The sequence below is a fragment of the Cyprinus carpio genome, chromosome A17 (genome assembly GCF_018340385.1).
Source record: "Cyprinus carpio isolate SPL01 chromosome A17, ASM1834038v1, whole genome shotgun sequence".
Classification (NCBI taxonomy): Eukaryota; Metazoa; Chordata; class Actinopteri; order Cypriniformes; family Cyprinidae; genus Cyprinus; species Cyprinus carpio.
In genome coordinates this window covers 10,805,149-10,817,262 of record NC_056588.1, presented here as the reverse complement: position 1 = coordinate 10,817,262, position 12,114 = coordinate 10,805,149, and the positions used below count along the sequence as shown (strand labels likewise).

The following is a 12,114-nucleotide window of genomic DNA, read 5'->3' as shown; positions in this document are numbered from 1 at the left end:
TTCTTCTCTGGCTTTCAAGTTTGAGAAAAATTCACAAAACTGCAGTAATTTTTGAGCTATCCAATAAACACCATTTCCCTCACACCAAAATCACCTTTTCATTTTATGAGAATTGATGCAACATTTCAAAGAAATACGGGTGGAATAGTTATACCAAGAATAAAAACGTATAGAGATACAGTGATTAGATGACATCACCAGCACTTCACCCAGTGAAATCAAAGTCTATAAATAGATTCTTTGCAAGTGTCTCTCTGCTATGTTACAGCAAGTTTGGATTTAGAAGGCTAAAAAAAACTCAAGGAAGAGATGACTTCTGAGAGAGAATCTATTGCAGCTTTTCATTATTCTGTTAAAATCTGAGAGAGAACCAAATATGTATTTGCCCTCTATTTAAGTATTTTTATGCTGCTATTTAAAAATATAGCTCAATGCAGGTGATCTCGAACATTAAAAAGTATCTGGACTCTTGTGCACTTGATTCTATTCTTTTTGTTTTCCCATATTCTAAACATTCTGTAAATATATTTTGTACATAGTTACAGTCACCATGGCAGCTGGGACAACAATCTGAATGCCAGAGTGTTGTGATTCTCTCACATGCTGCTCACTTGACAGCACAGCTCTTATGTTTTGAATCTTATCAGGGCAGCACTTAAAATAGGCTCTCAAATCACCTTTCAGATAAAACAATGGCCTTTGGAGTCATTTGCAATGTGTAGACACCATCATATGGGAAATCAGGGACTTTCTTTCCTACATTTATAGACATTGAATAGGACTATAAAACAGAACAAAGCATATGCCATCAAATAAAAGATTAGTATGGTGCTGCTAAAACAGACAAACCATTTAAAGGGGCCGTTCACATGGAATGTGTTTTTGCATTTAAAAACACTAAACGCCAGGATTTGGAATGAAAAAATATGGAGAAAAAAAAGGTGTAAAGACATGTTTTTAAAACTTATTTTAACTTGACAGTTGCATTTTAGAACACATTTTGCTCGTTAAAATGCATGATACAACGCAGAGGAAAGAACACAGGCGCTCGTGCACTAAACGCTAAAAAAAAAAAAATACCTCACCTTGCAAAATACATTTGTGTTAAGCATATTTACATTAGAAAAAAATTAGCAAGCAGTGCTGAGAAACTCAGAAACGCATCCTTTGTGGACTAGTCCTTAGTTTGTGTTTATGTGAGAGAGAGAGAGTGTCAAACAGGTGAGAACTGCAGAAATACAGGTATGAGGTGTCAGTGTCGTTGCCATAACAACATAAACACAGACAACAAATTTAAGCAGATAATAATCTACACCACAGCTAAGCTAGTGTGATATGTATGTATGCATGTACGTGTCTGCGTACACTGACTAACCACTAACCGCGCTGATCTCTGAAGGTTTCTGCAAATGGATGTGAAATGTGTGCTTGTTATTTCGTTGATCCACCTGCTTTCATTGTTTTTGCAGTGTGATAAAATTAAACGTATTTCAACACATGACTTGTGCCAACATTACACTGTTTTCACAACATTGCTATGAGCTATGAGCAGGCTTGGACTAGAGTTGAAGGTGGATGTAAGGATATTACCAGATCATGTCTGAACAAATCAAGCTCTGCTAGGAACCCTTTCGCAAACACAGTGTTGAGTTACATGGCACTGTTAAATCAGCTCTCTACTGAACATGTTATCTACACCAGGACTAGTCATAATGTTTTTGCTTTTAAGTGCAAGGAAAGTCCCATTTCACAAAAGAGTGGGTGGAAGAGAGATGATCTGATTACTTTTAGGTTTATGTAAGCAGGTGATGTGACATCTACCTCCTTGAGAAATGCACAAGAAATAAAATCTATTTGTGTTTTTTTTTTTTATTTACTTGACGTAAAGAGTAAACATTTAGTACACTCAGAATAAGGGAAAATCAGAGCATTTTTTTTTTTCTTTCTCTCTCGGCGTAATCACATAAGATAGGTTTAGCAGCACTGTCTAAACTGTCTATAATCAAAACTACTGATGTCCCTGGACACCTCTATTATCTTGGACAGGTTTGAGATGCTATCTGCTATTTAATGTTTATTATGTCTACATGGCCTCTTTTGTATTCTTTACACTTCCAAAGACAATAAACTTGACTGGGCCTGACATTAATCTATAATCAGGATGGCTAACAATGAGGCATCATCATCCATTCATAACCCATCATAAAAGAACAATCCCATAACATTCTTCAGGATTATACTCATAAAAAATAGCATAAACTTGTTTTTGCTAAAGGCATTACAGAGCTTCTTGATTGCTGAGTCAAGTTTCATTTGACTTTCCAATACTACATGCAAAAATAAGGGAGTGTCAAAAAACAGGAAACCACACAAATGCCTTTAATGACATGTTAATCAAGATCAAGCAACGCTCAATTCATATTTCAAATACTAAACCATTACAAACAATTAAAAAAAGAATAAATGAATGAATATATGGCAATAATAATAATATTCAATGCAGCATTCAAATACATAATACATTTAAATGATAAAATAATATCATTTGTACATATTCATGACAAGCAGAACAACTTTTTTTCCTGAAAATTCACTGTAAATAAAAAATTATACCAATAAACTGAATGTATTTTTTTGTATGGATTTACTCAGAAATTCATACTGCTTGTGTTTTATTAATAATATCCAATGGGGCCTTAGCTTACTCCTTTGATCTGTTGTACAGACATCTCTTCAAAATCAAAGCAGTTATTGTTTTCTGTGGCCGTACGTGCAGTTCAAATATGAGATTTCCTGCAAAGATACATGTGAGACCTAACCAGTAACATTTTTCTTTTGATCGTCTCTCTCGCTCGGTGCTGAAAACTACATTACCCAGAATCCTCTTCACCCGATCAGTGACGCGGCAGGTTTTTTCTCCGCTCATCTGGTCTCTAGCCACTACAACACAAAACACCACCGTCTGTTTACAATCTCTCTAGAAGCAGCCGGGGGACAACACCATTTTACAGTCATTGTTTTTTTGTTTCAATCATCTGTTCTTCTTCTGAGCCCGAAACTGACTGAGTTCACGTCAAATTGAACGGCAGAGAGATTGTTTTTGTTTGAATTTTGAGGAGAACTCCCAACACCTGCCTTTGTTAGCAAGTTAGCCTCGTGTCCTTAAAGGCTCCTCGTCCTTAATTCTCTCTCTCTCTCTGTTATATTCTGGTTTGTTTTATTTTCTTTAATCATTTATTCAGTCATACAGTAGTTGTAGCTAAACCCGTGCTAACGGAGCAGCTCTTTGTTCGTGCCTCGGGAAAAAACACACCAGCACCGCCGTGAGTACCTCATTCAATAGAAAAATAAACAACAGTTTTCTGTTTTATAAAATTACATTTATTTTACTAGTGATGCTGACTTGTTTTTCGCAGCGTTAGATCGTTTGTTATATATTCTGGGTATCATATTGACTTTATCCTAAGAATCATTTTAAGCTTAACAATATATTGTTTGATTTCAGGATTCAGTATTGAAAAGTGCTCAGCTTATTTAGGTATGTTTATTGTATTGTTTCAGTCTACCAGATAAACTGGCATGGGGATGTTGTCCTTTTCTAAAAGCGTAGATTAAATGTCTGTCACTGAAGTACATTTGTCATTTAGCAGTGCAAAGGAGTGTCATTTAGTTATTTGTACAGTGGGACAAATATGATCCCCTGCTGATTTTGTAAGTTTGCCCACTTACAAAGAAATCAAGGGTCTGTAATTTTTATGGTAAGTTTATTTTAACAGAATACCAACCAAAAAATCCAGAAAAAACACATTTATATAAAGATTAGAAATTGATTTGCATTTCAGTGAGTGAAGTAAGTATTTGATCCGCAAGCAAAACATGACTTAGTACTTGGTGCAGAAACCCGTGCTGGGAGGCACAGAGGTAAGACGATTTTTGTAGTTGGTCACCAGGTTTGCACACATCTCAGGAGGGATTTTGATCCACTCCTCTTTACAGATCCTCTCTAAATCCTTAAGGTTTCTTGGCTGTCATGTGGCAACTCGAAGTTTCAGCTCCCTCTACAGATTTTCTGTAGGATTGAGGTCTGGAGACTGGCTCGGCCACTCCATGACCTTAATGTGCGTCTTCTTGAGCCACTCCTTTGTTGCCTTGGTGGTATGTTTCAGGTCATTGTCATGCTGGAAGACCCATCCATGACCCATCTTCAGTGTTCTGGCTGAGGAAAAGAGGTTCTTGTCCAAGATTTTACAGTACATGGCCCCGTCCATTTGCCCCTCGATGCGGTGAAGTCGTCCTGTACTCTTAGCAGAAAAACAGCCCCAAAGCATGATGTTTCTACCTCCGTGTTCTTGGATGGTGTTCTTGGGGTCATATTCAGCATTTCTCTTCCTCCAAACATGGCAAGTCGAGTTAATGCCAAAGAGCTCAATTTTGGTCTCCTGACCACAGCACTTTCTCCCAAGCCTTCTCTAAATTATTTTGATGTTCTTTGGTGAACTTTTTAAATGGGCCTGTACATGTGCCTTCTTGAGCAGGGGGACCTTGCGGATGCTGCAGGATTTCAGTCATTGTGGCATAGTGTGTTACCAATGTTTTGCTTGGTGACTGTGGTCCCAACTGCCTTAAGATCATTAACAAGCTCCTCCCATCTAGTTCATGGTGGTGGGAGAGGTTTGAATGGAAGATACAGATTGTGTGGATAGGTGTCTTATACACCTAACGAGCTGACATAAGGAGTAACTTCTTAAAGTGGCAGGACTAATCTGTGTTCTACATGGGCACATAACCAGTCTGTGGGAGCCAGAATTCTTGCTGACTGGTAGGAGATCAAATACTTATTTCACTTACTGAAATGCAAATCAATTTCTACGTTTTTTTCTGGATTTTTTGGTTGATATTCTGTGTCTATCCGTTAAAATAAACCTACCATAAAAACTACAGGCCCTTCATTTCTTTGTAAGTGGGCAAACTTACAAAATCAGCAGGGGATCAAATAAATATTTTTCCCACTGTATATGTTATATTTCTCTGTCACGTACATATTGTGATTTTTTTTTTTTTTTTTTTTTTTGCATCTTGCGTTTTAGTCACTTACTTCACACTCTTCATGCTCACTCAACATGTCCAGTGGAGAGTCATGACAATTGAGAAAGCAGTGCACTCCATATACTTTATGGGCAGAATTTGCATTGGCTTTTGTGGGCTCGTTACAGACGTGTCATTGTTTTTTGCTAATATATTAAAACGCTTCGAGTCATTTGCATAAGCAGACTGAGCATCTGGTCTGACCCAATGTGGCCTTTGTCCCGTTCCCGTGCTGACATCAGGATGTCAGTCACAACACCCCCCCTCCTCCACACACACACCTTTTTTTTTTGGTACCAGCTGGTGTTGTTACATCTAAATTATTTATTAGAACAATGAATGGATTAAAATGCATTAATGCAACATTTACTGTCACTCCATGGTTTCTGCTCTCACATTCATACATACTGCCAAAATGGGAAACTTCCAGTTCTTCCAGTTCATCCACTTCCAGTTCTAATAAATTGTTCTGAAGCTTGGAAAATTACTTAGTTTTGTAGTATTTGGTGGATAGAGAGGCAGTGCAATGATTGCTGCATTTTAAGCTTGGCCTGTAAAAACTTGCACAGCACATTTTACTGTGTTTACTTTATGATGCTTTCATTGCAAAGCCCAAATAATTCTTCTAGTGACATTTGTGCATTTACCTAAACTTAAATTTTACATAAATATTTGTCTGAATTGTATCTTTGCCTTTGCCTTTTTTTTTTCAAAATGAACTTATATTTTTGTTTGCAGTTAAATCTAAATTAAGTTTGATATCAAACAATAACTGAAGTCATATGAAGTGATCTTTTGGGTTTGTATGTGATTTAAACACATTTTGACTACTTTTTAGATACATTTCATGGGTAGGAGAGATTTGATGCAGAGCACATTCTTGCAGTAATATAAACTAAACTTTCTGAATGCAATACAGTGGTGTCATTTTCTACCGCGGTACTGTTCTTTGTTTGTGGGGTTATTGGCAAGAGAGAGAATTGTTCCTTCTGAGTTTGTTTTGCATTGATAAATTACCAGGGACTCATTTCCTCTAGTCATTCCACTGCTTTGCTTTAAACAAGGGCAAAGGTTACCTCCACTTGACACTTTGGGCTTTGTATTTTTTGCTGTACTGGTGATTTGAGTATGTTGTTTGTCTTTGTGTACACGTCACCTTATGTAACGTGTATTACATGTATTCCCTCAAGCATGGTAGCCGCACTGACTGTTTTTTAAAATGATCTCAGTCTGTATCACTTTCAGCGAGACTGCTGGTCTAGGATTCATTTTTAGTCACTGCATCTTATTCAGTGAAAACTGTTCCTGGACCAGCTCTGTGATGGTGAGATACACGTGAGCCCTGATCTGTTTGCAGCAGATCAGATATCTGAAACTGGCTGGTGTCTCTGTCAGTAAGCCTGAATTGATTCTGAAGCTCATTGGAGCCACTCTGTCATTCTCTGTTAAAGATAACAATGTTCGGTTTAGCTTTTTATTTGCTGTTTTTGTAAGTAATTCCAGTTGCAGTAGTGCAGTGAATCCATGATTTCTATCTGCTTATTACCAGTCTTTTCCAATAATGAATTATTTGTAGTGGTAAACCCCAGGTAAAATTGTAATGTAGAAAAATGAGATGTCACCCACTTTTTGACTGATCACCACACTTTATACTTTCCAGTGATATAAATTTGTTTGAAGAATGAGCTCGGTGCTTTTTTGGAAATTGTGCCAAACCTCCGCATTTAAATATCGCCCCCAGAAACCTTCCATCATGTTACGAGGCCTTTTATTTAGTATTTTAATTAGTGATGCACCAATCATTATTTTATGGCTGATTCAGATACCTTTTTTTTTTTTTAAGCAAAATTAAATATTCCAATACTGGTTACCTTTTTTAAAGCAAATTTATGTATTGTTTATTTGGGCAGTTGTCTTTTGATTTGAATAAGATTGCATGATTTAAAGGAAAAATAGAATGGTCTGAAAAAATTATATTAAGTATTAAGCAGCAAAACTGTTGTCAACATTGCTAGTAACACAATGTTTACTGAGTACCAAATCAGCATAGCAGAATGATTTCTGATGGATCATGTGACACTAAAGAAAATGAAGCTTTTCCATCATAGGAAAGAAAAAAAACCCACTACCTCTGGTGAGCATAAGATATGTATTCTGAAAAAAAAAAAACATACAGACCCAAAACATTTTAACAATAGTGTACTAGTGAACATAGTCCCAGTACTGTCTTTTGGCCACTTTGTTGAGTCTACACAATACATTTTTGAGGATGGTGTATATTGTGGAAACTAGGTCAGACATTGGGCACCTCAGAGGAAAAGGAAGTAGGAAGAGCGCTCTCTCTTTCTCACATGCTAGCCTGTGCTGAAAAAAAACTGCTTCAATTGTTTTGTTTGTAGTTGCAACACTTGAATTTATGTATATTATATTTTAAATGGCTGGTTAGAATTGTCTTTACAGTAAACTAGGAGGTAGAGGTGACAGTAAAGACTTTTACATTGTTACAAAAAAAGGATCATGTGACACTAAAAACTGGAGTAGTGGCTTTTGAAAATTCAACCTTGTCAACACAAAGTGTTTCACAATATTTAAAATTTTACTATGTTTTTTGATCAAATATATGCAACCTTGGTGAGACTTATTTTTTTTACAGACCCCAAACTTTTGAATAGTAGTCTGTCTGAATCCCTGATCGGACTGTGTATGTATTTTGATTAAGTCTCTGCTTTTGTGTATTTGTTGAACTCTATTTGAATTAAGGTACCTGATGTATCAAATAAAACCTGATTCTGATAATATGTCCTGCTGACTCTTGCTTTCTGCATGCTTTTTGTTCACTTTTTGCTCCGAGCAGCTAAATTCTGAGTGGTGTGTGAAAGACGAGATTGGTCATGTGACCTGAAGGACACACCAACCCCCATCTCAGGCCTCTGTTCCCCTCAGCTTCCTTTTGGGAGAGCCAGAGCTGATCACTGCGGGCTGTAAATGAGTTATTGTCATGGAGACTGAGGTCAGCCTCTGCCAGTCAAAGCTGAAACGGGCAGAAGGATGAGCTCTGGCATACAGGGTATCTGGTGCTTGCGTCATTAAGAGGGGATCCTTTTGAACTACTCTACAGTATACCTAAAAACCAGCTGACTGGTGTTTAAACTGTTTTTATTAGTGTTAGCATATGGACTGCTCTGAAATATGACTTGTTTCCTGTTTAGACAGCCATATCTAAAGTGCATCCCCCACTTTATTTGATCATTGGGATCAATTGACAGTTTCTGGGAAGATTGCATTGTGTTTTCCTGGGTAGCAAGTGGTTCTTTAGATGTGTATTTGGACGGCTAGCCTTTGTTTCAGACAGGCACACATCGTGCATGGAGACTCAATACCGTGTATGTTTCTCTGTGGTTTCAACTACATATGTGTGCGTGTCTGCATGGTTAGTTCATTGTCACAGTCCAGTCGGTTTGTTTCTCTTAGGTTTCAGTGCTCATGTCATTGAATAATTAAAAAGCTCCTGAAATTGAAGCTCGGCCCCTCCCCACCTCTCTCCTGTCCTCCCTCCATCTGTCTGTTCTGCACTCGTTTAAGAAAGCAAGCCGTTTCACTGTGTCATGTTCAGGTTGAATGTTGTTCGTAAACCGTTTCTCATTCCTAGATGGTTATCTTCAGTTTTATATTGCTTCCTCTCTCTTCGTTTATAGATTCCGCATTATAAGTTTGAAGTGTGTGAAGACTGCATATTTAGGGGTTGTTCACACAGAATATGTTTGCAGTCCATTACGCCGCTTTTCCATTGTTTTTTAATGTAAACATGCAGACGTGGTGACTGTTGTGCTCATGGCACAGTCTTTTGCAGTGCATCACACATAACACTGTGTTCTAACAATGCTGTGATCTTTTGAAAATCACATCTCTAGACCTTGTTTATTTTTTACATTCCACTACACTGTCTCTCACATTTTTAAATGCCCAAAAACATTTAGCATGACTGGCCTGTTTTTACGTTTAAAAAATACAAGATGTGAGCAGTAGAATGGGGAAAAAGTTAAACTTTTTTTTTTTTTTTTTTTTAAAGGCATATTTTACCTTGATCACCACAAGTTTGCTTAAACACAAGTTGCTAAAACAATAGTGCAAAAGACACAAGGTGCAAGCACAATGGTCAAAGACATCGGTCAAGCACGTTTACATAGGAAAAGCAATGAAAGAGTAGTTGCCTAATGCCTAGTTGTTCAAGCAACTCTACAATTAATATGAAGTCTTAAAGTGATAGTTCATCCAAAATGTAAAATCGTAGTTTATTCACCCTCATTTTGTCCCAAAACTGCATGATTGACTTTCTTCTGTGGAACATAAAAGAAGATATTTTGAGAAATGAGAACAATTTTTTTTTTTTTTTGTCAGTATAATGGCATTTGCTTCAATGTTTAAGGTACCCATGGTCTTCAAAATATCTTCTTTTGTGTTCCAGAAGTAGAAGAAAAGAAAAGGTCAAACAGGTTTGGAACTACATGAGTGAGAGAAAATGATGACATCATTTTCATTTTTGAGTTAAGGAATCCTTTTTAAGGAAGCACTGTATAATTAGTATGTTTCGAATTCATCTGACCCGTACTTAATGTCTTTTAGGAGGCATCAACAGAGTCATTATTTGTCATATTATAATGGATAATATTGTAATGAATGAAATGTAGCTGTTGTTAATACAGAATTGCCTTAAACAATTGCATTGTATTTAACTTTCTTTGGAGGAATTTTGTGAGACAGTCTGCATAAGAGTTTGTCAAATGTTAAATATAAATGTCTGTTGATAAGCTACTTTCAGTCAGTACATGAGATGCCTGAGAGCCATCTAAACTGCTCTTGTGGAACAATTTAGTACTAAAGGACACTGAGTTTTTCCCGTGTGCGCATGGGAGGGTGGGGCATTGCAGAGGTCTCTTCCTTTGTGGTGTAATCGGTACCAGATGGAGGGGTGGGTGTGTGTGTTAATGCACACCCCTCCTTTTCCTCACCTCACAAATTAAATTGAAACACACATTCAAAAATCTCAGAGAGCTGGCTGGTGAAACTGTGGTCGTATTCTCAGTGACAGACTTAAAGGGATACTCCACCCCAAAATGAAAATTTTGTCATTAATCACTTACCCCCATGTTGCTTCAAACCCGTAAAAGCTCCCTTGTCTTTGGAACACAATTTAAGATATTTTGAATGAAAACCTGGAGGCTTGAGACTGTCCCATAGACTGCCAAGTATATAACAGTGTCAAGGACCATAAAAGGTATGAAAGTCATCATCAGAATACTCCATCTGCCTTCAGACGTGCAATCTGGGTTATATGAAGCAACGGGAACACTTTCTGTAAGCGACGAAAACAAAAATAACGACTTTATACAATAATTACTTTGTCAACGGTCTCCTCTGTGTCTCTCCATATCACTGTATGCTGTGTATGCTCTTTTGTGTCATCCGCACCACAAGGATGCACTGTTTCTACGTATATTTAGCTTTGATTTGAAATAAAAAAGCACATCCTTGTGGCATGGATGAACTGAATTATGACCTTCATGACCTTCATCCATAGGCAATTCATATTCAAGCGCGAATGAGAACCGTTTCGCGGGGGATGCCAGGTGTTAAAAAAAAAAAGGATTTCCTAATCTCAAAATTGAAAGTCGAATGCATAATCGAATATTCTGGTCCAGCCCTAGTTTGTTTGTTTGTTTATAGCAGAGTGCTTGTTTTCTTTTGATTCTCCATTAAGCAAACACACAGGCCAAGCTGAGACTTTATAAAGTCTTTGTTGCTCAAAGAAAGCCTAAAGCCAGTTAGGTTGCTAGCTCAGTGCTGGGTGAATGACCATGGTGAGGTAGTATGTGTGAGTGATCCAAACAGTACTGTGGAGATTTACCAGCTTCATGGAACGTGTGCTAGTAAATGAATATGGTCAGGTTAATTCTGTTTTCACCTTATAGAAGCACTTTAAACACTGACTGTTTATTAGCTAGTTCAGACTCTGTGATCGTCACTTTCTCAGACATAAAGGTTTACTTGTTTAGATTAGCCACAGACCACAGACTTGGTTCCCATGAAGCTGATAACTTCTAGTCTGTTGTTTTCTTTTGATCTTTAATTTATCCATCTTTCTCAACATCCTCTTTGAACATGGTGCCAATACAAGACACTTGTTGCATGTTTCTTACTGTGTCAATTCAGAAGTAGCACAGTGGTTTAATATTTCGTGTGTTTTCAGTTTAAATTCTTTGATTTGCACAAAACCTAATATGATTCTGTGTTCAGTGGTGCATGACCTGTATAAGAAGCACCACATTACAAAAAAGGCACCCACTTGCATTTCCAAAGTGTTTATGTAGGTTTGGCAGTTGTCCCTTGCCCTAAAAAAACCTCTGGTTTAAAACATTTCACAGCGGCATGTAGGAGACGTTTGATGTTCCTCTTGCTGCTTCAAAGGCCTGTTGTTTTTAGCTGAAATTTTTTCTCAAGCTTTGGTTTTTGTTTTTCAGCAAGTCTAAAGGGTAACTTTAGGCCACTTTTTGTCAGTGCTTAATTGTCTGTGGTATTTAAAGGCATAATTCACTAATAAGTCTGGATCCAATATACTGTAACACGTTTTCTTTTTCAGCTGTTTACTCTCTTCAGACCTATATCACTGTGTTTATGAGGATACTTGCAAAGATGGGGATTATGATGCATATAAGTTTGTTTCTGTTATCGTTCAAAGCCAATAAAGCAGCAAAAAGTGTGCGCTTCTCTCACACAGAAACAGAGACGGCGGACACATATAGCTCTGTTGTTTGTGTTTCAATAGCTTAAAATCAGTTGTTTTAACACTGCAGTGCTTTAAAACGCATGTCCATGCTACAGATGTAGTCCCTAGTTTAGGAACGAGCTCCTCTTTTTGTCCTGGCTTGTCGTTCTCCACCTGGTCCTGTCTCCCCTTCACACCCCATGGTGGCGTGTAAGATTGCAGTCATTCAAACAATGAAAAAGTATTAACGTAAACAATTTTTTTTG

At 37.4% G+C, this 12,114-nt stretch overlaps 1 protein-coding gene across 2 annotated transcripts in view; it reads left to right on the top strand.

Annotated features, from left to right (window-relative positions):
* Positions 1–2,902: 2,902 nt before the first annotated feature.
* The window catches only part of LOC109108414 (E3 ubiquitin-protein ligase pellino homolog 1-like), a 29,708-nt gene continuing 20,496 nt past the window's right edge, over positions 2,903–12,114 (top strand). For both annotated transcript variants that reach the window (XM_042774021.1, XM_042774022.1), the window contains exon 1: positions 2,903–3,323. The gene's annotated coding sequence lies outside the window, so the exon portion shown is untranslated. The remainder of the gene's footprint in view (positions 3,324–12,114) is intronic.